Source organism: Canis lupus, chromosome 10 (genome assembly GCF_011100685.1).
Source record: "Canis lupus familiaris isolate Mischka breed German Shepherd chromosome 10, alternate assembly UU_Cfam_GSD_1.0, whole genome shotgun sequence".
Taxonomy (NCBI): domain Eukaryota; kingdom Metazoa; phylum Chordata; class Mammalia; order Carnivora; family Canidae; genus Canis; species Canis lupus.
The window spans coordinates 48696456-48724035 of NC_049231.1; the positions used below are offsets into that span (position 1 = coordinate 48696456).

The 27580-nt window shown below is 48.1% G+C and overlaps 2 long non-coding RNA genes across 7 annotated transcripts in view; one reads left to right on the plus strand and one right to left on the minus strand.

The window, feature by feature from the left end:
- Positions 1-27580, minus strand: part of LOC111097728 — a 181561-nt gene that overhangs the window by 79115 nt on the left and 74866 nt on the right. The window lies entirely within an intron of this gene.
- On the plus strand, positions 13637-22126 carry LOC119873667. Of its 2 annotated transcripts, none has more exons than XR_005365830.1 (3): positions 13637-13815; positions 19757-19942; positions 21718-22126. It is a non-coding gene; the product is annotated as an uncharacterized LOC119873667 (long non-coding RNA). The 2 variants fall into 2 exon arrangements; XR_005365831.1 differs by having other exon boundaries at positions 19796-19942.

A 27580-nucleotide genomic window follows, 5' to 3' on the forward strand; every position in this document is an offset into this window, starting at 1 on the left:
CACCCAAGGCTGAGAACAGAACCACTGGGTTTGATCATCAAAACAGTCCTGTGCAACTCTGTGATTCCATGAATTGCATTGCAATCAATGCTATTCCAAGTGAGGTCATCTCTGAGAGAAGGTCAGGTTTAAAACTCCTGCTGACTCACAGTGGGGAGAGGCCACCGCTGGGGCTGCAGCAGTAGCCACTGTCAGAGCTCAAGGCTGATGATCACCTAGCCCCATGGCAGGCCCTCCTCTGGGGCTGTTCTTAGGTGGTCCTATTCTGAAGGACCCTTAGATGCTGAAGGAAAGGGTTAAGGCCTCCCCCAAATCCAACCCCCTCAACATATTACGTGCTCTTCAAAGTGTCAAGAAAAGTTCAGGATTGCTGTTGGCAGGTGGTGCCAAAATTCTTGCCTGAACATATTGGATTATAAAATATGTGGATATGACAAGCATATCTGACAGATCAGTTTGCCTCATGCTAAAATGATGTTTAGAAGAAAAGACATGTTTTTTTCACTGTTGTGGTTTAGAGTTTTTTTTGGTTGTTTTGTGTGTTTCCGAAGTGTTTTCATTCTTTCCTCCTTCTGGAAATCTATTCCTGACATTGAGTTGTGACATCGATTAAAAACTAAGCTAATGAAAAAGCTAAACCCACGGGAGTGCATTAAATGCCACTTAGGAAAGTTGGTTCCGGCTCCTCTTCAAAGCCAAGTCTTGGACACCAAATCATCGTCAATTACAGACCTTGGTTTTCCCTTGTCTATAAAAGTCTTTTTGTAATTCCCCCTCATTGTAGGGCTGCATAAATGGGGCATATTCATATTCTCCCTCCCTCTCTTGCTTTCCCTCCGCCTCTCTCTTGCTTGTTGAAACAAGCATAGTAATTGCATTACCAGATTTCCAGGATTAACTTTTGGTTCAAGGAAAAGAGCTCAGTTTGAGCGTGTATCTGTAATTAGAGGTGGTCGAGTAATTAGCTGCACACAGCTCGACTGTCTACGAGGGGCCTAGAAGACAGGTCTATTTGTTCTGTTTCATCAAACAATTTAATCAAACAGTGAGTGCCTTGCTCACAGGCCTCACAGAACAAATATTTGCTGATTGATTGATTCATCAAACAACTGGTCAATTCAGTTAAACCAGCTTTGCTGTCCAGTAAGCCAAGGAAAGAAAAATAATTGACCTAAGTCTTTCACTTTTCAAACGGCTGCTTTGCTGCCTTACAGAAACAACTGCAGCATGGCACATGGTGAAGGTGCTGAAACCCGCTTCTTTCTTTTCTTTTCACGTCTTTCCAAAATAAATAGCATTTAAAAAATTAATAGGCTACAAAACGAGGCTAGGGAAGAAAACATACAAAAGACATTCATCACTTTGTCTCCGCAAAGGCCCACTGCTCCTAGCAGCCTGTCTCCTTGGGGTCAAGGTGTCCCCCATCATTGCGAGGCACTTAAGTCAGCACATCCCTCCCTGGAGCAGCGCAGGCTTGACCCACAGGGGCAGGCTCTCTGCTACCAGGAGATGCAGTCATTTCGCAGGGAGTCTTGCTGTGGACACGCCACCAGCATCCAGATGCCGAAGGAACACCCAGACCAGATGCTGGTGTCATCCCCACCTCTCAGAGAGACCTCTGCTTTCTCTGTCACTCATTAGCAGTCTGTCAAGACTGCCTAGAAGCCCTGCTCTGCCCCGCTTGGCCCCACTCCGTGGGTAGAAATTCCTGGTGGGGAGTGAAGTGTTTCAACACACTTTATTTTCCATTCTGGAGCCACTGACCAGCGGAGATTTGTCTCTGTTGGGCCCAGAAGAAAGAAGTTTGCCCCACAGCAAGGCGAGTCTCCAGCTGTGCACAGAAATGCCTGCCCGGAGGCTCTGTGTGCAGGCTGAGGAATGGCAGGGAGGCAGTTTTCCATGAAAAGCAATTTAAAGTGACATGATGTTAAAGGCCAGGAGTCCAAAAGAGGCAAACAGCCCATCACCTGTGAGTGATCTCCTGAGCTGGGTCACATTTTTAAAAAATCCATCTCACAAATCGCCCAGTGTTTAACTTGAAGTCCATTTGTTAATTTGGTAAACACTGACATGATATTGACAATATGACTCTAATCCAGGCAGGAAGGAAGTATCCGGTGTCAGGCAACTCCAGGCCCCTCTCCTGTCCCTCCTCACCTGAGGGTCGGGAGGGGGTAGTGACAGTTCAGACAGCAGGTGGAAGAGCCAGTGGGGGCAGGGCTCCTTAACCCTCTGTGTGCCGGGGCATTCTCGCTTGTGGGAAGGGGCGGGTGGGGACTCTCAGAGCTCGCCCCTCTCTCAGCAGATAGAGCAGTATACCATTTGCAAGACCCTTCTTACATTTCCTGACTAATGAAATCTCCAGGCCTGTCCCATGAGACAAGCTATGATCATTAATTTTTTAAAATATTTTATTTATTTATTCATCTGAGAGAGAGAGGCAGAGACACAGGCAGAGGGAGAAGCAGGCTCCATGCAGGGAGCCCGATGCAGGACTCGATCCCAGGACTCCAGGATCACGCCCTGGGCCAAAGGCAGGCGCTAAACTGCTGAGCCACCCAGGGATCCCTATGATCGTTAATTTTTTGTGTCAACTTTACTGGGCCATAGTGCCCAGATATTGGATCAAACATTATTCTGGACGTTTCTGTGCAGGTGTCTTTTGGATGAGATTGACGTTTAAATTAGTGGACTTTGAGTAAAGCAGATTACCCTCCATAATGCAGGTGGGGCTTGTCCAATCAGTTGAAAGGCTTAACAGAACAAAGAGCAACCTCCCGTGAGCAAGAAGGAATTCTGCTGGCAGACCTTCTTTGGGCTTCGACTGCATCTCTTCCTGAGGTCTCCAGCCTGTAGGCCTACTCTCCAGATGTTAGATTTGAACCTGTGCCATCACATGAGCCAACTCCCTAAAGCACGACTTATTCTGTTTCTCTGAAGAATGCTGACTTACATACCAGCAGTGTTATCAACTCCATTTTATGGATTAGGAAGTCGCATTAGTGAGAATAGGAATCAAAGCTGGGCCGCTGCCATGTAAGCTGGTCACTTGGAGACTTTCCGTTAAGGCTGTGTCCTCACATGATCACTTTGCTGGTGCAATCTCTCTCTCTCTCTCTCAAATAGATAAATAAAATCTTTAAAAAAAAATAGCACATAGCTCAACGCAGATGCATAGAATAAATAAATCAAACATTTGTGTTCATAGTGTCCTATAAATGGGGCCTGGGCTTTGTAAACTGTATGGCATTGTGCAAATGTAAATGACCGTCATCATCACTGGTGCAGGATGCAGGCCAGTGGTTGAGAGGACACTCAATTTCTCAGGTATAAGAAGCAGATCATAAAAGCGTCAAGTCCAAGGTTTAGACTATTCTGCTAAAACGTAGTTGTAAAGTGCGATGATATGGATTTAATACCCTGAACTTAACTACATAAATTCGAGCCCCGGTTTCAGTCACTTCACCCTCCAAACCCTGTTGTTCCTTCATGGTAAATAAAATAGGTTCCCCTTCTTTTATTAATGGGAAGTGTTCTGGTTGCAAGGAACGGAAAGCAACTCACGCTCACTTAAATATACAAGTATAGTCGCACAGAACCTGAGGGCAAGAGCGGCCGAGCCTAAGAAAGGGAATGAATCAGGAAAGGGAAAGCCATTGATCACCCGGGGCTTACTCTTTCTTCCTCTACCAATGACTCCATTCTCGTCTCTCTGCTAACTCAGTCCACACGGTGGAAAAAAGCCTCCCCGCTGGTCCTAAATTTATTATTTCTCCTTTATCCAAAAGTCTAGCCAACAACACCATTTCTTAATCCTCATTCCAGGTTTTTGGCAAGGAATTCTAATTGTCCAGGTTTAAGCCAGAGTCCCACCCATTATCCAATTAGCTGTGATCAGTTAGTACCTGCCACATGGCTGGCAAAAGATTTGTGGCTCTGCACCCTGGTGATCCGTGGCTGTAGGATGGAGACAGGAAAGCCATCCCCCAAACTGTCAACCACACAGTGTTCCTCCAACCAGCTCTGCATCCAAGCCACCTGGAAAGCTTGGGATAAATATAGACTTCCCTACACTCTAAGCCTACACTAGTTTGGAGATCTCGGACCGGTAGTCTTCAGATGCCAACAGCCTTGTCTACTTTCACTAGAATGTTCTAGAACAGGAAAGGACAATCAGTACATTCAGCAGGCGCTTCCACCCCACTTCTGTCACTATTTCTTTCCCCCGACCCCTGACCCAAGCAGTTCTATGCAACTGTTTAAGGTCTCTTTTGGGGAAACCATATGAAAACATCATCAGGTGATGCAGAGGAAGAGATGGGGAATAACAATCTAAGAAGCTTGCACCAGCTTTTTACTGCATATCAAACACCTCCCCATGTATTAAGTGCTTCCTGCCAGCCAATCACTGGGTGAGGCTGTTTAATAAACGTGACCTTCTGTCCTCACGACAATCCCATAAAGTACACACTTTTTATTCTCATTTGACAGATGAAGGAAGTGAAGCTCAGAGAGGTCAAGTGACTTGCTCAGGGTCACTTAGCTAGTTGGTGACAGAACCACTTATATGTCTGTCTCCCTCAGTTTCACTGTCAGTTCCATGTGGTCAGAGACAATATGTACCTGCTGTTGCCCATCCCCATATCCCCAGCACCGAACAAGATGCCTACCTAACACAGGGCAGCTGCTAAATATTATTTGGGAGAAAATGTAAAATAAATAAATGGCAGCCTGACAGTCTTTGGGGAGAGCATTTTATGTCTCCCTACCTCAGCCCTGATGGGTTATAGGTGGACTCAGCCACTGGGACAGCCAGAGCCCTCGGACCCTTCCTCTGGCTGTAAGTAGCCTTGTCCTCTTTCCTTATGTCCAACAATAATTCTGTTCTATATGTAGAATGATTTGGGAAAATATGGGAAGTACAGTACAGTCTTATTTAAGGAGTAAAGATTTGTTCTGCTGCTCAAGAACTTGAAAGTGACCCACCCCAACCCTTCCTAGTTGTCCTGAGATATTTAGAAACTTGTTCTGCATCCTCTTTCTTGGGAGAGTCACTGGATGACAGCCCTCATGAGCCAGCCTCCTCCCTTCCAGCAAGAGCACCCAAAGCTTCCTCCCTGCTGGTCCAGATTTCAATCAGATCCTCACGGTGGGGGGTAGGCGGGGGAGGTGCTGACTGAGCCAAGCCCCAGAGTGACAGCATCCTGCGTTCCTCACGTTCCTCACGTGAAGCCCAGAGCCTCCAAGCCTGATGCCAGGACTCTGAAACGCCTTTCCTGCCAGGGGATTATGTTCATTTGCACAGGGTCTGAAACAGAAATTCCAGAGAGATGATACTGGAAACCAAAGGCCTATATCATATTAATAACACAGACAGGAAGGCTCCCTCAGCAGCCAGTAGCAAACATATTTAAGAAAGAAGGGCCCTGCAGCCCCAGCCTCCCAGCCAAGTCATTTCAGATTACAAATAGACACACTTAAACCTTACTGGGTTTACAAATAGACACACTTAAACCTTACTGGGTTTGTTAGAGACCTTGTCTCCGGTTAGCTATTACATCTCTGCACTTACATGCTAATTTCTGAGTCAAAGAATCAGAGATCTCCCCAGATCAGGTCCCCACCACAAATCAGTAGGCTGCAAAAATCAAGCTTCCCCTTCACTGGGTCCTCAGCGCTCCTGCCAGGGCGCCCCAGTGCGCAGGAGGCTGAGGCCAGGGAAGGGCCCTTACCAGGCACAGAGGAGGGCATGTGCTCTATGTTCAGAGGCCTTGGGTTGGAGGCCTGCCTCAGCCACTCACCAGCTGGGTGACCATGGGAGAGGCAGGACTTACATTTGACCAATTTAAACTTCAGTCTGCCCAAGCACCGTCAGCACCCACCTTCCTCAAACCCCAATTCCAGTTCTCAGATTCCTGTGCCCACCACTTCTTCAGTCTGTGAGCAAGCAGACTAAGCAGGTGTCACACCTTTCAGTAGTGTGGGTTCAACTGTAGACAGAACTTCAATTTTCTCATCTATGAAATGAGAATGATAATAACCCTGTCTGGGTTTTAAACCCCTGAGGATTCATATTCTTGCCTGGGATCACCAGCTGTATAAATTCAGTTACTTAACCTCTCTGGGCCTCAGTTTCCTCATCCTAAAAATGGGGATTGGCCTGTGGGAGGAGTAATGAGATTGATTTTACAAATGGTTAATTCTTGTTCTTTGTCCACTTTCCTTTTGGGACACACTTTTTATTGATCTGTAAGAGCTCTTTACATATTATAAACTTTAACCCTTCCTCATCAGTGCCACTTTTTTTTCTTAGTCATTTGTTTATGGCACGTAAAGGGACTTAGCAAAATGACTATGATGTTGGCAGCAATTTTATTATTGAGAAATGGCTTCTATGTGGAAAGTTCTAGAACAATATGAGCTATCATTATTTTGTTATTACCAACAAGGACAAGGCTGGATCCAAAGAAGAGAAGCTCCACCTTTCTGAAGAACTGAAACCAATTCCAGCTGGCTAGATGCAGAGTGGTATGGAGACAGATGTGGCTGTCTAGGCCTGTGCTAAAGACCTAAGGTCTTTGGGTAAGAAAGACAAATGTTGAGGGGCACCTGGGTGGCCCAGTTTGTAAAGGGTCTGCCTTTGGCTCAGGTCATGATCCCGGGGTCCTGGGATCAAGTCCTGCCTCAGGCTCCCCGCTCAGCAGGGAGTCTGCTTCTCCCTCTTCCTCTGCCTGCAGCTCCCCCTACTTGTGCTCTCCTGCTCTCTTTCTCGAAAATAAATAAATAAATACATAAATAAATAAAATCTTTAAAAACAAAAAAAGAGACAAATGTTGAGAGAAACCAACATCTTGAAGATAAAGGGCTCTCCTTGAACGAGACTCCATCTCATCCCCACCCACACCACCCACACACCACATGGGCCTACACACACCACACCTGGCACCCACCACACATACCTCACACACCCACATTACAGGTGCATGCACACACACCCAAACACACATGTATACACACATCTCATACTCATACACATCACAAACTTCACACCCCAACGCACACATGCACACATACAACTCTCAGCCAAAGAGTCTACAGTGGCTGGAATAGAAACCAGTCCGAGAAGGGTTGGATGCCTTTGTGTGAACAGGGGTCACATTTGCCTATCAGGGTGAGCCTCTGAGAACAAAAGGTTACATAAGTGCCTACTTGAAGATGCAGGACATAACACACTTTCACATCACACTCTCTTATTTGCTCTTCAAAGCAGCCCTTGGAGTTGTCCAGGACAGCTGGCCCTCTTATTTAAAGACACTTAGCAAAAGACGGAACCAGAATGAGGACCTGGGTCTCTTGATTCCTATTCAAAGTTACTCATCCAACAAATATCTCTTGAGACCCTAGCTTGGGCCTGGCTCTAAGTGGTCAGTTAGTTCTAACACCTGGTTGCTGAAGCTTTCAGAGATCCTCATGCCTTTCATGTTGGCCTAATATATGTTGGGGCCCCCAGAATCAGAGTGTTGGGCCACAAGAAACTTTGGGAAGGATCCTGGCCAGAGTGGCACACCTCAGTGTTTTGCAGATGTACCTATGTCCTTGTGCCGAAGAAAACAGTACGTTGCTCTGTGGGCAACTCTTTGCTGAGCAGCTGGCCCATGGTAGCTCTGAAAAAGACTGAGCCGGGGGCCGAGCAGAACCCTCCAGCATATTTGATAGCATGAGAGGTTTGTGAGTCTAGAAGTACCTTTGGTTTCACTGCCCTACCTGAAAACCCTTTAACGTTTTAATTCCTGCTAACTCAGCAAGATGACCATGGCTTGGGTCAGGGCTGGGGGCGGGGGGAACAGGGATAACCTCTTGTCCCAAAACCCAGTTTGTGGGCGTGCCAAAGCAGCCCCCAGAGGCTCCATCTCACTGCCTTCTTCCAGCCACCCCCTGGAATGGCTCAGGGATGATCAGGAACGAGGCCACGGAGACCCAAAGCATGCCCAGGACCAGTTGCTGCGTGGAGCTCACAGTCCTTGCACCTTCCCCTCCTCCCCAGCATCCTCACTCTCAAGAACCGCCCCCTCTGCACCAAGTCTGACCAGCCAGCGGCCAGAGCCGAGGTAACTGAGCTCAGACACTGGATCGGATGTCTGGAGGGCCCCCGCCATAAACTGCAGGTCACATAATTCAACTTGATCTCTCACTCCATCCTACACTTTATGTGCTTCGGGGGACACGGGCGGCTGATGGGCAGAGAGATAAGTCCCTGCGATGGGCTGGGGAGATGAGGGATTGCCCTAAAATGGAAAAGTTACTCCAGATCCAAAGACTAGTGAGTGGCTCAAGACTGCAGAGAGAAGAGAAGGGGCGCCACCCTGGGGGTGGGGGAGCTCATCACAAGTCCCCACCTTCCTCTCTGAACCCCAGCAGGATGATTCAGCCCTTCCCTCTGCTGGCATGCCAGGCCACCTCAGAACTGTGTCAGGAGGTTTAGGACACCCTCCTGCCCCCCGACAATTTTCCCATCTGTAACATGGGAAAAGCTTTCCTCTGAGAAAATGTGCCAAAATACCAGGATGCATTAGTCCTTGGGAGGAAGAAGCCTTGAAATGGGCAAAAAGGTTGTCTTCTGAGAGGCTAGAGCACCTTCTGCACGAGGCTCAGCCCCTGGCTCCTTCTGTTTTCACAGGGAGGACATGAAGGGGCCTTTCTGCGCTGGAACAAAGGGGCAAGTAGGCCAGGCCCTCCTGCCCCCCTCTTGCCCCCCACCCCAAAGCCAGCCCACAGCTTGGGAACCAGTCAGAGGCCCACCCACCAGAGGTGGCCGCGAGCCTTGTGCTGCTGTACACCCTGGTGCCATCTGCCCATCACGCTGGAGTCTGGGCTTCTCATCTGAGCAAGTCCCTCCCTCCCAGTGGTCAGGGCCGGCCCGGCCCGATGGTGGGGCTGCTTGCTGCGCACCAGCATCCAGAACACACTGCTAAACCTTCCAGCTGCCCGCAGGCCCCCGGGCCGTATGAGGTGAGACTCTGCGAGGTCTCACCGCACAGGTGAGGACAGCCAAAGGGCATCCCTAAACTTTTTTCTAGTATCTTCCATTTGATGAAACACTTGTGGTCAAACCTTTATCTTCCATGAACATTTAAAATGTGGTTACCTCGATTTCCATGTCCCATTTTCGTTTTATTTTTTAAAAGGGCTTCCTTGTAGTAAAACATCTGACACTGGATGTTCTGCAGAAAACAGATGTTTCCCCATGTAATAGACGTCAGCGGGCCTCTGCGTGCCCGCCAGGCCTCACACTCACACTCAGGCACATCCACACGCACGTGTGTCTCATGAAAGTCCAGGGCAGGGCTGGGACCCTTGGAGGGACACAACGGCACAAGGCTCCCTGCCGCCACGGGATCTTTGTGCCAAGAGGTAAGAGAAGGACCCAAACCTGAACCATCCGTGGAGGAGGTTTCAGGGCTGCTGAGTTCTGTCCAGGAATGTTCCCTGCCCCTCTCGCTCTCAGGGTCCTCCACACAGCCTCACACGGAGCACTCTGGCGCTCTCTGCCTCCACAAGGGACAGGGGCTCAATATTTGCAAGGGCACACAGAAGTCCCTGGGCACTCTGGCCCAGTTGGCCTTTGACAGAGCTGCCACATGGGCTTTCTACTCTCTGTCCCATATCACAGTCCGAGCCTCAGGAAGGCGCATGGAGGCCCCAACCCTTAGGGAAGAGCCACGGTTTTTGCTTCCTTTACCTCAAGCACATACACCCCACTGTTGGCTTGACCCCTCAGGCATTGGGACAGCCCGGCCCACCCATTTTCCCAGGAATTTTGTGCTCCATCCCACCCTGAAACTCCCCTGGAGCTGGCTGAGACACCTGAGGCTTGCTTCCTTCCCAGGGAAATCTGTTCTTTCATTGAGACCCTGAACACTTAAGAGTTCTCAAGACCCAAAGGAAGTAACTCCCTATACTGACAAATGTCTCAGGTGCTAAGAGAGTCGTTTCTGGGCAACACGAAAGTATGCCAGGCTGGAGGGGGCCCCACACCCACACACCCCCACCCACCGGGCAGTGTTCAGTACCAGAATTTGCCCAGCCTCAGGATGCCTGGCTTCCCTCTAACCTGCCTCTCTGTCCCCTGACTCTAGAGCATCACTTCCCTTCTCTGTGCCTCAGGGTCTCTTGAGGAGGGTGCACTGTCCTCTCTCTGAGCTTCTGTAGTTCCCACGAGCTGAAACTCTGAGTCAATGATTCTGTAAAATTATTACCCCAGAATTACCTTTATTTACATCCGTCCCACCTCATTCCAAATAAAATTCGTGGAAAATATATGTAGGAATGCACATGAGATACAAATGACTGGAAAATGAGGGTAGAAAAATAAGACGAATCCTAGCTGTTACATAAAATCTTTGCTAAGGGGAACTGCCAATTTGGCTCTGTGCTTCCCGGATGCCAGAGCAAAGGGGATGATACTGTCAGTTACAAGACTGACAAGGTCACCAAGGTAAAAAAGCAAACCATTTGTCAGAAGAATCATGGATGTTCCTAGAAGGGAGACTCCAGAGCAATTTCTCACTTGGGTTCTCCAAGGGAATCCCGAAGAATGTAGTAAACCAGGGGTTTTCATCTTGAAGGACTGGACAATTCTTTTTTTAAAGTTTAAGTAAAACTTACTCTGTTTAAAGTAAAGAAATGAAACAGACAAAAGGGTTTCTCTGGCTGAAGGGGAGTTCAGGGCAAGAGCTTCATTCTCTACGCAGGACGCCGAAGAACCTGCGCAGGACCCATAGCCTCACTCTCCAGACAGCTCAGTCGGACTACCCGGGCACTGCATGAGTCACCGTTTCCAAATCTTGCCAGAAAGAAGTCCTCTGGAGAGCTTGTTAAACATGTGGAGCCCCAGGCCCCACAGAAAATCCACGACATCAGAATCTGAGGGGGGTGGTGGGAGACAGGGTCTGTTCTATAGCCCCAGATAATCTTATGTCCAGGCAAGTTTTGCAAACGGCTATAAACTGATGCCACAGCCATCTGTCTGAACTAGACAGTAAAAAACCCATTAGAATGGCAACCCCCATCTCTGGGCACGTGGCATTCATTTTAAGGTGGGGCCCCGGAGGAGGGGCCCGCTGGGGGAAAGTCAGTGCTGAGGAAGCTGTCAGGGCCACAGGCTGGGGGGATCTGGGAGGGAGACGGAGAATTTTGCTGGCCCCTCCTTGGCAGCATCGTCCCCACAGCCACACCAGCTGTCCCTTCCCATCCTGCCCTCTGCACTCCCAAGGTGAAGCAGCTGTTCTCCAGAGACACACAAAAAAAGTGATGGTGATGCCAGGCAGGGCGGGCAACGAGGCTGCCCCTTCATGAGACAGATGTTGGAGAAGCTCGAACCTCAAGTGACCTGACTGGCCACCGCCATGTCCTTCGTCTCCCTCCACATCTAAGCCCCTAAATTGTGATCATCAGGTCACCTCCTGTTTGGAAATTCATCACTTCCGACCGCTCATGACTTTTGCTTTTGGAATCCCATCACAGCAGTTAAGAGCTTGTGCTCTGGAGCCATATCTGGGTTCAAAGCCTGCTATTCTCATTATGACTTGTGTGCCCAGGGCAGAACATGCTAGATTCGGCTGCAGTAACAAATAGCCCCCACATTTCAGTAGATTGAAACAACAAACACTGATTTCTTATTGGAGCAAAGCTGGCTACAGATCCAGTGACCTCCTGAGGCATTTTTCCCTCACGTGGAAGCTCAATAATCCAGTCATCTTCAAGCATGTGTCATCCCTGTCCACCACATGCTTCCAGGTACAGAACAGAGCTCTGGAGGGCCTCGCAGAGACTCTTCAATGCATTGGCCCAGAAATGACACACATCACTTCCATTCACCAACAGTTGGTCAAAACTCATCACATGGACCTGCCTCCAGCAAGGGTGTGAGGAAGGATGAGCAACCAGGTGCCAGGAGGGAAAAGCCACCTATGTGGGAACACTATACTGTGGGAGGCAGTGCTGGAGATAACGAACGGGAACAATCCATGTAAACCTTTAGCCCAGTTTCTGGAATACAGAAAAGGGCTAATAAATGTTGAGTATTATAATCATCATTATCATAGCCCTCCAAATACTGGCCATGATCGCTTGACTTCTCTTCCATTCTGGTTCTGACCAGTTTCCTTAGAAGTAGTGGCCTGTTTCCTAGTTTGAAACTTCTTTTAGCTCCAGATTCAGGTTTTTATAGCTTCTCATCATGAGATTTGCATCAGTCATTGTAAGGACTCTAGATGCTATCATGGCAAGAGGCTAAGAATGATTTATTATCCTATGTATGATCACACACACAACACACACTCGTACTTGTTAACGATGGCTTATTCCAGAGGTCATTAATTCACGCGTCCTCAGTGTTGTCATCTGGGATCAAGATCAAGGAGCAGGAGGGGCCTCCAAATGCAGAGGGAAGAGCACTCCTGGAAAATGAATAATAACACGGTTCTAAAGCCTCAGTGTCCACAACCATAAAATGGGACTAAGCTGCCTGCAAGGCTTATCAGGCTGTGAGAATAAGAAGGTTGGTCCCTGGGAAGTGCCATCCAGATGCAGGGCATGGTCTTCTGACAGGTGCCAAGTACTGTGGTACCTGCCTCAGAAAGCACTTATCAGCAGAGTCCTCTGCAAATCTCAAATGCTGCTTTTCTGTCCTTTGGATTTCTCTTGTTTGGGTGTCTGTTGCCACAGATTCTTATTCTCTTGATAGTTGGTTCACCATCAGATTGCACAGCCCAGTATCTTCCCCGCTCCAGCCTTCCTGGGGGTAGGGGTAGGGGTAGGGGTGGAGAAGGGGGTGGGGGAAGGGTCAGACTGTACTGGGGGGTGTGCGCAGCTTACCGGGGCCTTTCCCACTGGAGCCCCAAGCTCTGGGGAACAGCCTACTGCTGCCCTAATCATAACAAGGCTCACACCACCATTACACAACTTTAATACCAGCTTTTATGCGGGCATCTGGGGATGTGTGTGCTTATGAGCAATTTGTAATGAAAAAAAGACCGACCTGCAGCAGTCTGGGAGGAGAGAGGCCCAGAGCACCAGGCGGGGCAGGCCCCCATCACAGGGGCCGCCCAGACTCTAGGGACACGGCTGCTGCCCTGGGACGTTTAAGGCACTATTTGATCTCTTGTTAAGCCCCACATGGCTTCAATTTCCATGTGTTCTGAAAGAGAATGGAATTAGAGTCAACAGATCCATTGTGTCTTTCATAAAGACGTGTTCTTAATCACGAAGGAGATGAAGCAGGAAAGGAAACTTGCATTCGTGGAAGGCCTACTACGTGCCAGGACCAGGCCAAGAACCTTACATCTATGTGTTATCTCAAATGAGCCTCACAACAACCCCCAGGGGTAGATTTTATCATTATCTTTTGTGGCAGATTACAAAAAAAAATAAATAAATAAAAGATAAAAAGCCACAATATTTTGCACCTCATCGCATCGAAAGGTGGACTCTGTTTCTCCATCCTTTGAATGTGGTGTTGACCATCTTCTTGCCTTGGCCAATGAGGCATTATTAGCAAACACAAAGCAGGGGCTGGAAAAGTGCTTGTACATCAGGGCTTGCCCTCTCTTGCAGCTTTGAACCATTTTACCACTATGTGAACAGGCACAGGCAACCCTCGGGGAGGAAGAGAGGCCAAATGGGGAAAGATCCAAGCCATTCTAGCCCCTTGGCTGAGGCCACAGGCACAGGAGGGAGGCCAGCCTAGACCATCCCCCCCTTAGCCACAGCAGAGCACACCTGAAGCCCAGCTACCCTGAAGAATCATGGGAAATAGTAAGTGGTTGCTGTCTGAAGCCATCGTGTTTTCAAGTAGTTTATTATTCAGTAAAAGCTCCCTGATATATCCCTTGTTATGGGTGCGGAGACTGAGGCTCTGAAAGGTTTGGTCATTTTTCCAATATTTCTGCTTGGTAAATGGTAGAGAGGGATGTGAATCCCGGATTTTCATTCAGTGCCCTGAACTTCCTGGGATCCCCTGGGATCATGCCAGAATGTGCAGTGGGACTCCTGAGAGCAGAGTCTCTTTTGAGAAATGCTAACTTCCTCCTGACCCCTGCCATGGTCACCATTCTATCTTGAGGAAAGTTGGAAAACCTCCAGTCCAAGGGATCTCATGCTTACATGGGCTTCAATCTTTAAAAAAGGCACAGCACAGACCTGAAAAATTTTCTCTACCTGGCATTTTCATAAACAATCTAATTTTTCCCCAATGATTTAAGAATTGTTCCATCCTTCCACCTGAAGAATATTCAAGAGACCCAGGTAGTCACTGCAAGGTTCTCTATTCCTCTCTGGCTCATAGCCTTTTTTCACTGGTCAGGTTTCAGTGGTTTGAAAATAAACTTTTTTGTGTGTGTGTATTTATTTATTTATTTATTTATTTTATTTTTTTTTTTTTTTTTTTTTTTTTTATTTATTTATTTTAAAAATATTTTATTTATTTGAGAGAGAGACAGAGACAGAGATAGTGATGGAGATAGCAATAAAGAGCATGAGTGGGGGATCCCTGGGTGGCGCAGTGGTTTGGCGCCTGCCTTGGCCCAGGGCGCGATCCTGGAGACCTGGGATCGAATCCCACATCAGGCTCCCGGTGCATGGAGCCTGCTTCTCCCTCTGCCTGTGTCTCTGCCTCTCTCTCTCTCTCTCTCTGTGACTATCATAAATAAATAAAAAAAAAATTAAAAAAAAAAAAAAGAGCATGAGTGGGGAGGAAAGGGAGAAGCAGGTTACCTGCTGAGCTTGGAGCCTGATGTGGGGCTTGATCCCAGGACCCTGGGATCATGACCTGAGCCAAAGGCAGACGCTTAACCGACTGAGCCACTCAGGGCCCAGGGATATTATTTTTTATGGTGATAAAATCTACATAGCATAAAATTTTCCACCTTAATCATTTCAAGTGTACAGCTCAGTGGTGTGAAATACATTCCTAATGTTGTACGACCACCTCCAGAACTCTTTTCATTATAAAATGGAAACTCAGCATCCATGAAACAGAACTCCACATTCCCTCCTGCCCCCAGCGCCCCACCCCCCCGCCACCACCATTCCACTTTCTGCCCCTATGAACGCGACTGCTCTAAGTACCTTATGTAAGTGGAATCATACATTATATGTCTTTTTGTACCTGGCTTATTTCACTTAGCAATAATGTCCTCAAGCATCGTTTATGTTGTAGCCTGTGTCAGGATTTCCTTTCTTTTTAAGGCTGAATAAGATTCTCTTATATGTATGTATATATCACATTCTGTTTATCCTTCCATCCATCGGTGGACACTGGGCTGCTTCCATATTTTAGCTACTGTGAATAATGGTGCTATGAATATGGGTGTATAAACATCTTGAAGACGAACCTTTGTATGTATCTGGGAATCTCCTTGCTCAATAGTCGTACTAAGGGGAATCATTTTGGATGTTTGAATTTGTCTCTTAAGCAAACTACCTTCCTATGCCAACATCATGTTCCAAGGAAGGCCCACCTGGATACAGACTCAGGGAGCCTCAGTTACAAGTCCTCTGCATCCCAGAAATCAGTTACCAGAACACATCTCCCCAGTGAAATCCTATTATTCCTGCTGGTATCTTCTCAGGCTAACCCACATACCCCATAATAGAAGCAAAGGATAAAATACAAGCTCTGGGTTCTAGGGGCAGGGCAGCCCTCCTTCCTGATGCAAAATTTCAGCAGAATTACAAAATAATCACTGTCATATTTTAGTGTTTCTGAGGCTCCTTCTCAGCCAGGTTCCTGGCTTCTACACTTTGGAATGAGCCCCACCTCCCCTCCCATCTCCCACACCATCAAGGTTCTCCAATGCCCTAGAATTTTTGCTCCTCTCTTCCTCCCTCCATTCCTCTCCTCCTCCTCCTTCTCCTTTAGCTATCCCTATTTTGTTTGAACTTCTTCTCATCCTCTTTTTGGAATCCCACAGATTATCTAGAGGCACCAGCACTTTCTCACTTGTCTCTCACCTGGAAATGGCAGCATAGAGTTTGCTGGTAGCATCACTGATTAGTCCATCAACAACATAAGTTGCATTCAAATCTGGAACTTCATCTGTAAACCTTCATATCTACAATGAGGAAGGAGTTTGTACTTTGGGATCCTTCACTACTTCAAGGCTAAAGTCTGAACCTGTTTAAAAAGAAAATGCATAAGGAGAAAGACCTCTTTTGATATGGTTTATGGGATGTTGTATGGAGCTTGGAATTTATTCTTGAAAGCAACTGTGTGCAAAGAAATTAGCAGGCACTGATTGCTTTCAAGAGAAAATTGCATTTCATCACAAACTATTGTTTGTAAGCTCCTTCCCAGCAGGGGAAACATCTAGATTCCTAGGGGCCATGGGCAATACCAAGAAGGAAGACTGGTTTTCCAAGTTGCTGAGAAGCTTTAAGTGAGGAAGGGCGCAGGATGGGAAGTGTGGAAGGTTGCTTCTTTGCAAGGGGAATCTAGGGGCCATCAGAAATAGAAAGCAATTGTTCAAAGTCTCAGCTTCAAGACCATACACAGCATGACTTTCAAGGCCTTCTATGATCTGGGCCTTGCCAGCCTCTCTTCCCACCACTGTCCCCCTCCAAACCTATTCCCAGTCCACTATGAACTCCTCCGCCTTAGACTGTCTCCCCTCTCTTCACTGATCCCAAACCCTCAGACTTCAAGGATGGTGCGAGGGGACTTTCTCCCTACTGTCTACAGCAGCCTCACCAGCACTACCACGGAACCCCACCATCCAGCTGGGTCTCTTATGACCTCCTTCCCCGGACTTATAACTTAGAACAGAGGGGAGAAGTAAGGCTTGCCCACCACCATGCCGGTGAGAGGCTGGAATCTCTGATGCAAAAGACAGTCAGGGCTCCTCCTCTCAGGGGCAGTACCACTTTTTGGGGTGGCCGGCCTGGCAACTTAGTGGCCCAACCTACAAGGGCAGCTAAACTGAGCAATGATACATCAGGATAGAGAAAACTGCATTTACTGAACTCCCCTCAGGGCTCTGTGGGTAGCAGGAGCCCCCAAGGGTCATTCTAAGGCAATGATGGATGGCCCTTCAGGGCACGTAAAGGCCACAGTGAATTTTGGGGCTCTTGTTTTACTGAGAGGGGAACCTAAGTTGGAGCGAGAATGGGACTCATTTCTTGAAACCAGAGAAGAAACTCTCACTGGCCTGGAAAATTCTCTCTCTGTGCCCTTCACACACAGCTTCAGCTCTCCTCCAAAGAAAAAGGGAACATGTATTTAAAGAGAATCCACTAGAAATGGTGCCAATTTTATCAGTCTGCCCAATGTACTTACTGTCTCTCACCATGGCCCTGTTGACACAGGAACAGGGGCTTCTCCTCCTCCCTCTCCCAATGACTGGCTGGGCACACAAGGCCAGCCCCTTCTCTTCTGCTCAGGGAGAGAGAGACAAGGGCCTGCTCTCCACAGCTCCACTGAGAGTTCTACCCTGGAGCAGATTTCTCAGAAGTGCAGTCACTTGGGCCTTTCAAAGTGCTCATCAGTCAGGGCAAAGTGCTTAGTCCCTGGGCATTTTTGGTCAGATCCTCCAACTACTGGCGGCTTATAATGACCAGGTCACACCCTTGCCCCACACTTCTAGCCTCAAAGAGAAGCACCCATGCGCAGCAGGCCGCAGCTTCCCTACCACATGCTTCAAATACTGAAGCTCTCCTCACATGTGGGTGTTTCCAGGAACCTAAAAGGCTCTGGTGGGTACCTCCATTCTGAGCCTCATGCTTCCTGCCCTGGAATCTAACTCCTGTCTCAAAGACTGGCCTCCTGCTGACTTCCTCACCAATTTATGATGGGGGGTAGGGAGGAGGAAGCACAATCTCCTGGCCACATCAGAATAAAAAACTTCCGTGCATCAAAGAACAGAGTCAACAGGGGAAAAGGCAACCCAAAGAACGGGGGAAAATACTTGCAAATCATATACCTGCTAAGGAGTTAATATCCAGAATATATAAGGAATTCCTACAACTCAAAACAACAAAAAACCCCTCAACCCAATTTTTAGAAATGGACTAAGGATTTGAATAGATATCTCTACAAAGAAGATATACAAATGGCTAATAAGCATTTGAAGACATGGTCAACTTTGTTAATCATTGGGGAAATGTAAATCAACAGCACAATAAGATACCACCTCACATCCATTAGGATGGCTACTATAAAACAATACTCAGCCATTAGAAATGACAAATACCCACCATTTGCTTCGATGTGGATGGAACTGGAGGGTATTATGCTGAGTGAAATAAGTCAATCAGAGAAGGAAAAACATTATATGGTCTCATTCATTTGGGGAATATAGGAAATAGTGAAGGGGAATAGAGGGGAAAGGAGAGAAAATGAGTCGGAGGTATCAGAGAGGGGGACAGAGCATGGGAGACTCCTAGCTCTGGGAAACAAACAAGGGGTGGTGGAAAGGGAGGTGGGTGGGGGGTGGTGGGGGTGACTGGGTGATGGGCACTGAGGGGGGCACTTGATGGGATGAGCACTGGGTGTTATGCTATATGTTGGCAAATTGAACTCCAATAAAAAAAAAAAAAAAAAAACCAACCCACCCAACAACAGAAAACAGCAAGTATTGGTGAGCATATAAATACAGAAAGAGGGTGATGAAGATGCTTCCTCATTCCCTGATTCTCTCCTGCCCTTGCTTCTCTCTAGTCCTTTCCCCCTGAGGGGTGGGAACCCGAAGCATTTCCATGCTTTCCCCTTGGGGTCCCCCACTCCCCATTCTAAGTGTCAATTCCTAACCCCTGAGGTCCTTCCCCATACCTTGCTAATTTCACAGGCTCCCACAGCATCCATCCGGGGACGGTCCTAGTGCCTCTTCCCAGCCCAGTGGCAGCTGCTGTATGAGGTGAGGGAGCGTGCCCTCTGGTCTGAAGGTCTTTGGATAACTTGAGGGCAGGATGGACTGTGGAGGCATCCCTCCCGCAAGCTTATCTCCTCTTCACCCATAACTCATTGCCTTGTGGATGGATTCCTTTAAAAAACAAAACAACGACAAAACGCCTAGGGTGGTTTTCGGGAGAGATTTACACTCCTCCTTTAACATGACTTTCGCCTATTTAGGGAGAATGAATAACTCGGCCATGAATAGTGTTATGCCCAGATCTCTTGCTGTAATGCCTAGGAGTCTCCATGATCACAGACCACGGGGTGGGGGTGGAGGGATTGGTTTGGCTGCTAGTTTTGTTTTAGCTATCACCGATAGATAGAAGCAGAGCTGGTCTGATTAAAATGGTGGGTGAGTGGGTGGGAGAAATCCCTTCCCCTTGAGGCCCCCATTCCTTTCCTGGCAGAGGTCCTAAATAGAGTTGCCAAATATAGCAAATAAAAATAATGCCATCCAGTTAAATTTGAACTTCAGATAAATAATGAGTCATTTTCTAGTATAATTATCCCAAATCTTGCACAGGACAATCCTATGCAAGAGAACCCGCCACCCCCACCCCACCAAGATGCATTAGGACTTTCCCGAGCACTGACTGAGGGCACTGTGTGGGCCAGGTTGGCTTTGGGCAGGGGGATCAGAACAGCTGATGTCTCAGATTTCCTTCATCCCAAGGATTCTGTGATTTCTTAAGTGCCCACACACCAAGGGCAGTTGTAAGCAGAACATGGGCTGTGGTCCCTGCCTGTGAGGGGCCCCTCCTCAGAACTCCTCTCCCTCCCAGAGCCCTGACTGTGTATTGTCTACTTCAGCGCAGAAGCCTCGAACTCTGTGCCTTGCTTCCTCCTCAGCGCCAGTGCTGCCTCCTAGCCAGGCATTTCCAAGTGAGCATCAACACTGGATAATGGCTTCTGGCTCTGCCTCCTGCATCTCCTCCACCTGCCCTCAAGTCCAGGACCTCCTTACTGATTTTCTAGAACTATCACCTGATACCACAGGTGAGTAGCTTGTAGCTAAGGGCTTTGCTAGTACACCAGGCTCCTCTCAGAGTGGCACAGACCAAGGCAGCAGGAAGGCCTAGGCTTTCAGAATGAGAGTCCTCATCAGAAAAGCAAATAGGATGTCTGTTCTTAAAAACAATAAGCCAAGATCACCACATGAGAGAGAAAACTGTGTTTAGTTTGGCTAAAGTCAGATCTAATGGAGAGTGTGTGTGATAACCATCTCCAGGCTCTGCTAGAGGATACAGACCAAGGAGGAAAGAGGAGCCAGGCAGGGGGACTCACAGAATTGGGAGATAACGAGGAGGGGAAACACAGTCTGAAATGCAGGAATGTACCCAGCCCTGGGTCCCGACAGAGATGCTGAAGTAGGCTTGTAGATAGACTGATAAAGATACTGACAATCCTGCTAGAGTCATCCTCCAGCCTTAGCCTTCTCTTGAAAGAAAGAGAAAGAAAGTGAGAGAGAAACCTAACAAGGAAACAACCTCCATTTCCATCTCCTTGCAAAATGGAGGAGGAGATGCCTTGTCCATGTCAGCATGAGGCACAGTGTCCACCCAGATGAGCCAACCAGTGGAGCCACAGCTAAGTGGACCAGTAAATGAAGGCAGCTGCCCTATTAGAACTCTCTCTACCTTTGGAACCTCAGGACAGCTAGGCTACAAGCCCATGTGCGTTACTATTTGGCCTTGGACAAGCACTTGCTCTCCTCAAAGCCTCAGACTTCTTGTGTATAAAATGGCATCAGTAACTATATCAACTTTGCCATACAAGAGTAAGGATTGAAGGAGGATGACATATCAAAAAGGGCCTGTAAACTCTAGAGCAGCGTGCAAGTGCTAAAATACCACAGAATGCAATCCTTGCCTTCAGGAGCCTTACAATCCAGACCCGCTCTATCCAATATGGTAGCCACTAGCCACATATGGCCATTGTGCATTTGAAATGTGTCTGATGAAAACTGACACAGACTCTCAGTATATTATATTAAAAAAAGTACAAATATGGTTTATATTTTGCATGCAAAGATAATACTACTTTGATATACTAGGATAAATAACACATTGTTAAAATCAATTTATCTTACTTCTTTTTACTTCTTTTAATGTGGCTACTAGAAAATTTTAAATTATATATGTGGCTTATGTAATATTTCTATTGGATAGTGCTGGTCTAGATGGATCACAGTCATGCACATCCACAAAGTCAATGATAATACAAGAGCCAAACAATAAAATGTCAATAAGTACAAGGCCAAGAGGGGTGCTCAGCATTTTATGAATGTTTAATTAGGTTGGCAATAGCAATAATTCATGACTATGCAAATGCCAGTCAACCAGTGTGTTTTGGAATATAAACCAATTATGTGTGTGTCTCTTCTCAGTCTCTGCTGATCAAAAGAGCTAACACGAACATTTTGAACTCTGTGTGGCTATCAGGACAATCCAATCCAACACCTGATTTGTTTCAGTTGAAGAATCTGAGGTCCAGAGAAGGCTGAGACTTAACCAGGACTGTAGAGATCAGAAATGACCCCATGTATCTTCCATTTGACCACAGTGGGGCTTGGGAGATTTTCAACCCCCCCCCCTTTTTTTTTAAATAAGGATTGCCTAAATTGAGTCGCACAACAATTCTGGGAAATAACAACATATCCGCATTTGGCAGATGACAAAACAGAGGCCCTGAATGACTAAATGCACATAATTAGTGGCATCTTTGAGGCCAGCACCCTGACCTTTCGCCCCATGTTCTTCTTCCCACCCCAGGCTCCCTCTCTAGATCCGGAGGATGGTCCAATAACATGTAACGTCTGGCTTCCCTGGTGCCCCCACCACCCTTCGTTCAGGATACGCCTGTGAGCGTTCTTCAGCCTAATTGAATAATGGAACCACACTGATCCTTTCTTCCGAGGTCCAGGGGCACTGTTTCCTCTCCACTCCAGTTCAGCTTGGGAATGTTGACTTTGGAAAACAGCACCGAAAGCACTCTGGCTGCAATTTCCAAATCAGAAACAGCCTCCGAATCCTTACTTAGCAGAGAGTAAGACACCCTGGAAGGAAGAGCGGTCTGTTTAGGCTTTGAGGGCCTAGAACCTCTTCTCTGCGCGGAGCCTCCAGGGAGGATGTGAGGTCATCACATCCAGCTCACATCCACAAATGGGAACCTTCTGTGTGTTCTGGGATTTAGAGATACATAAAATAAGTCTTCGCTCCTAGTCATTCCTGGTGCAGCAGAGGAGGTTCACACAAATGGTTAGCTTGGCCACTAGGCATTAAGACAATGGGGCCCAGCATAAGGAAGCTCAGGTAGGCTCCCTGGGGGAGTGGGGTCTGATCCAGGTCTTAGAGGATAAGAAGGACATCGTAGTTAGACAAAGGCAGGGAGAAGTGAGATCCAAGAAAACAACAGTTTTTGAGGACATGTGACACTGGGGTGGCTGTTCCTTCCTGGTGCTCTCCAAGGTCTCGCTGACCAAACCTTCTCAGCAACAATAGTTTCTCAGTAACTCCCTGAGATGTTTCATCTCCATACCCAGTCTCATTACATCCTCTCGAGCACCCCCAAAGGTAGGCAGGGCAAACGTCATCAAATCCATCCTTCAGATCAGGGAAGACCTGGGGAGGCTGGTGCCCCAATTGGCATCACGCAGCAATTCAGGGGCAGAACCCAGGCATCACCAAGGGTTTCTAGCTCCTCTACCTCTGTTCTTTCCCTTTTGTAGAGTTTAGCAGCTGGGGATTGCAAAACTCTGAGGTTTTTCCCATCCTCACTTGTCTTAATGGCAACTCAGTTCCTGCCAAGTACCGCTTACAGGGCACCTGGCTTGTATGGCCCTGTCCTGGAGCTACTTTCTCAAGGTCCGGACCTTTGTCTCCAAGGTGCTTCTTTTACCTCTCATTATCTTTTCTTTTCTTTTTTTTTTTTCTCACTATCTTTTCTTAAAGCTCTTGTAGAGTTTAGAACGTGGGAATTGTTCAATGAAGCCTTGCTGATTGGTTGATTGGAGGATGGGAGGATTCCCCCAATAAAGGTCTATGGTATTGTCATTTATAATAAAATATATGTATTTGATCTTCTTCTTTGTCCTGATACAGAGCTTCTAAAACCCTAGGAGTTTCCTAAGTGATGAGAGTTATTAGGTGTCTTTTGTCATGCTAATGATATGAGTTTTGGAAAGCCCCTAGATAACCTGAGGATGGGGGCTGGTTGCCAAGGAAATCAACCCTGTGATTAGAGAGTTGAAACTTTTAGTCCACCCCACTCCAGGGAGGGAGAAAAAAGGATAAGGATTGAGGATTGAGTTCAGTCACCAAAGGCCAATGATTTAGTCGATCAATGTAATGTAATGATGCCTCTATAAAAATCCAAAAGGACTAGCTTTGGGGAGCTTGTTGGTGGTGAGCAGGAGGTGCTGGGAGTGCGGCAAGCCTAGAGAGAGAGTATGGACGCTCCTCGCCCCTTCCTACATACACTGCTCTATGCAGCTCTTCCATCTGGCTGCTCCTGAGTTATAGCCCTTTTAGAATAAACCTGTAATCCAGTAAGTAAAATGTTTCTCTGAGTTCTGTAAGCTGCTCTAGCAAATTAATTGAGCCCAAGAAGGAGTTCGTGGGAACTTCTGATATACAGCTGGTCAATCAGAAGCACAGGTGATGATCTGGACTTGGAAACAGCATCTGAAATGGAGGGGTGTGGTGCATGGAGTCTTGTAGGACCAATCCCTTAACCTGTGGGATTCTGACTGTATCTTCAGATAATGTCAAAATTAACTGCTTGGTGGTAAAGAAAAAAATAGACACATATCAGAGGTCTTCAAAAGAGATGGTTTCTCGCAAACTTGGTGCTTGGATTTCTCACCCCTTTTCCCCACTCCAGGCATTTACTTCTTTCCTATGAAAAATAAAATAAGCCACAAAAAAAATTCAAAGGGCGGCTCACCAGGGCTCCATGCACTGCCTATCAATGGGTTTCTTCTTGCTGCATGCTCTCCCCAAGAATGAATCAATTGGTGCTCAGAAACCAAGCATAGTGAAACCAATCTGGGCCTCAGAAATGAGGCTACAGGGACTTCTGCAAAAGCAGGTGCTAATTTAGAATTCCTCATCTATGTCACCTCTTACACTAACAAGGATGACTTTGAGCAGGTCCAGCGAGGTCAGGGAAGCCAAACGCTCCTCTGAGGAGTAATGAGCTCCCAACAGGCAGGATAGGAGGCTTCAGAAGGAAGTCTGAATAACACTGCTCTCTCTACCCGCACAGAGCTCCACTAGAAAGAGCCCCTATGCACCAAGGATTTGGTCCCTCCTATCCTGTCCACCAAGCCAACAGGCCAAGGCTTAGCCCCAGAGGATCCCACCTCTTATGGCCTAGGGGGTGTCCCTGGGTTCAGCCCTCAGGCTTTCCATAGTGCTTCTTATAGTCTGAGCGCCTCAGTGTGGGCCAACAGTGAGGCACGGGGTGTGGGCTGGAAGGAGCTTTTCTTTTTTTGGGGGGGGGCAGGGAGGCAGGGGTGGTTTCTTTTATAGTTGCGTCTTGCTTCTGCATCATCTTTACCACAAGGCCATTCCTGCTAACCTGATTGTCTTAAATTTCCACTGAGCTATGGCTGCCTTGTCCAGTGTCAGCAACCCTGGACATCGACAAAAAGCATATTTGAGATAGATGAGAAACTTAGGTTTGGCTCACAGGTTCTCCCTGGGCCTCCAGCACAACATTGGTCAGTGAAACTGGCCACCACCCCCAGAGCAGGTCTAGGATTCTCTGGACTTCCTTATGGGGGCATTAGGTCCCTTGTCTGGGGTCAGCAATCCTACAATCCCAAGGGTGCTGGGAACAGTTCTTACTCCAAGCTAGATACTCCTTGTCTCTGGGACACTTCTCTCCAGTAACGTCTCCCAGCCAGAACTTAATATTCAGGTCCACTCGACGTCCCAGAGGATGATGAACCTTGGCAGCCATCTAAGAGTTCTCTACGCTCAAGTAAATGCTCTACAGAGCCTCTAATGTAGTTTTGAGGGCTCATCCCTGACCCACGTTTAATTTTACTAAGACCATTAGAAGACTTCACAACAAGGGTACCGCCCTGTTTGAAAACTTGAAGGCTGTGGCTGGCCCCAGACTTTGTCAGCATTTGGTGCTAACTCAGAAGATGGTGGCGCGGCCACGGAGGCTTTTTTTGGTGACAGCTTCTTCTCCCCATTCATTCTTCCATGCAGTGAAGGAGCTGGGATTTCAGCTTCCCCAGAAGGGCCAAGCCCCTAAAGCTGCTGTGACATTGAGATCCTCTGGTGCCACCCCTGGCACTTCCTAGGGGCCGGTCTCCTTCACCACTGCCAGCTCTTAGAAAGCCCTGGTGTATGAAAGAGTGTCCTGCACTCAGGAGAAAAAGGCTGAGCATCTCACAAGTCCCAGCCACCCTGCCTGGTGACTGACACCTGCTCTCCCCTGGGCAGCACGCAGTGGGGGGGCCTCTCTTTCCTCTCTAGAGCCCCGGCCTCAAGTCCCCCAGCTGGCTTTGTGGGAACACTCCTGGGTGTGTTGGGTACATAGTGAGCAGGCTATAGTGGCAAAGGCAGGTCTGAGCTTACAGCCTCGAATCCAAAGTGCTGCCCACATGCCAAGTTTGGCAAGACTCCAATCGGACTTCTGGATGGCTTCTGGGGCAGCTGAGGTTGGATGATTATTAGCGTATCCTGAAAACTTGAATGATATGCGGAAACACTCTAATTTCACCTGAACATGCACAGGCCCCACTCGTCATGCAGGCGGCACGATGCTTCGGAATTTCTCACAAGGGCTCTGTGCTTAACTCCTTTCAGGGCTAAAGCAAGGCTCACAGGCCCCAGGAACTGCACCTACGTGGTGTTACAGCACCCTTATAAACATCACCTGCCTGGACTTGACGACACTTAGCATTCACTTTGAGAGCAGGGGAGTATATCTTGTACCTGCCACCTTCCACAGGGTCAACTACACTGTAAGTGCTCATGAAAAGGCTGCTAGTTAATGCATCACTTGCTAAGTGGATTTATTAGGGGCTTGCCTTCGTACGGGGGTGACCCCAACCAGGTCTCGGTGGGCTACCAGATGACCACATTGTGGTAGCTGGGAGAAGAGACCCAGTCAACAGAGTAGGGTGGGCACCGAACAGGTGAGGGCTGTTGGGAGGTGCAGACACTGGCATCTAGACCAGTGTCTGCTTTCCATCTAGGTTGACCTGGAAAGCTGCTCAACCTCCGAGGTCTGGGCAGCCATGGGGCCAGGATCAGAGAGGCCTGTCAGGCAAAGCAGGGGTAGAGAAGCACCAGAAACCATTCTGATCCCAGGGCAAGGCTTCCACTCCAGACAAACTGGGCCTTCCATGAGGGGAGCAGGGTGGACACTGATGCTCAGGGGGCTGGGGCAACCTCTGAAGAGCAAGCCTGTTGCTGAGCTGCTTATCCAGAGCCACAGATTACAGCAGGATAAGCCCCTGCATCCGGGTAGGCCTGACACAGGGTCCTGCTCATGGTTCCAGCAGGAAGGTGACAGGGACATGGTGGCAGGGGCCTCTGCATATCATTTCAAGAGTAGAAGCCAAAGAACCGTGCTAACCCCCCTAAGAGAGGTGAGGGAGTAAAACGCAGCAGCTGTGACGCTTTCAAGACTCACCCTGAGAGAGCCCGGGGTTGGGCCAGCTGTCACACAAATCGTCTTTCTTTCCAGGGCACGCAGGACCTCCACCTGCCCACGGCCTGGTGTCTTCTTCAAGCCCGTGGTGGCTTCAGTCCACGCTCTTTGCGTGATGCTCTTATGTGTTCACACACCTACCTCAAGTGCTAGAAGAGTGAGTGTTTATATGCTTTATTGTCCTCACAGGCATTTCTATTGAAGTTACATTTTTCTAGACTTTTATTGCAAGTGAAAGAAATGCATAAATGTGTAGTGTGGAATTAATGACACATTCAGGATATACGAGGAACATTAAAGGCTCTGTTAGGATTTGGTGACAGCTGCCAAGAATCTTTTCTATAATCATAAATGAGATAAGCACGAAGCAATGAAGACGACATAAAACCCCTGGCGCAGACCAGGGGCAGGTGTTTCCCCTGCCGCAGTTAATGACCTTGGGGGAGCCTGCTGCAGACCGGGAACACGTGCAGCCCAGGGCTCCGGGGGCCAGAGAGCCTCGGGGTGACTCCTTCATTCCCCATGGCCCTTCTTACCTACACGCATTTTTCCTGGCCCATGGCCCCGCTTGGAAAGCATCTCTCTGCAGTGTTCATCCACTGAAATCCCCGCCAGCCTCTGAGTCTCCCAGGCTCAGCCGGACACTCATCCTCCTGGGACGGAGGCTGCCTTAACTTCTTCACCCCATGCTGCGCACGCTGCCTCCTATTGCGCTCATCCTCCGGGTGATCCTGAGGTGCTTTTTTTGGGGGGGGGGGCTTTCCCTAGCTTCCTGGCAGGGCTCATGCTACTCATTCCAGCAAACATTTCACTGGGCTCTTCCTAGCCACACCGTGGAGGGACCTCAGCGAGCAAGCCGGCACCTACTGCCTCTAACTGTTGCTTACCTTCAAACTATTCCTCCCTTCCCTCCAAGAGTCCTCTATTCTCAAACCTGCAAGCACCATCCTATTGAGGATA